Source organism: Eimeria mitis, genomic scaffold (assembly GCF_000499745.2).
Source record: "Eimeria mitis Houghton genomic scaffold, Emh_scaff236, whole genome shotgun sequence".
NCBI classification, from domain to species: Eukaryota; Apicomplexa; class Conoidasida; order Eucoccidiorida; family Eimeriidae; genus Eimeria; species Eimeria mitis.
In genome coordinates this window covers 22,177-22,546 of record NW_013570696.1, presented here as the reverse complement: position 1 = coordinate 22,546, position 370 = coordinate 22,177, and the positions used below count along the sequence as shown (strand labels likewise).

Below are 370 nucleotides of genomic sequence, written 5' to 3'. Positions count from 1 at the left end.
GAACAGAAGGGAGAGGGACAGTAATAGCGAGAGAGAAGTTTGTGCTTTTATAGGGTTAGTATATTCACCCACGAGGGTTTGGAGCTTTCTTTACAGTATACAGATCTTATCCCCAAACCCTAAACCCTAAACCCTAAACCCCAAACCCTCAACCCTAAACCCTAAACCCTCAACCCCCAACCCCCAAACCCTCAACCCTAACCCCTCACCGCCAAACCCTAAACCCTCAACCCTAAACCCTAAACCCTAAACCCTAAACCCTCAACCCTAAACCCTAAACCCTAGCCCGTAAACCCTGTAGTATATGAACCTTGCTGGTCAGTAGCGGTTGCGAGTCCTTGGGGTAGCGATGCATTGATTTTGTGTTGCA

General features: G+C 48.1%; 1 protein-coding gene across 1 annotated transcript in view; it reads right to left on the bottom strand.

Moving 5' to 3' along the window:
* EMH_0004710 (uncharacterized protein) overlaps nt 1-370 on the bottom strand; it is a gene marked incomplete at both ends in the record, with an annotated part of 4,300 nt that overhangs the window by 610 nt on the left and 3,320 nt on the right. The window lies entirely within an intron of this gene.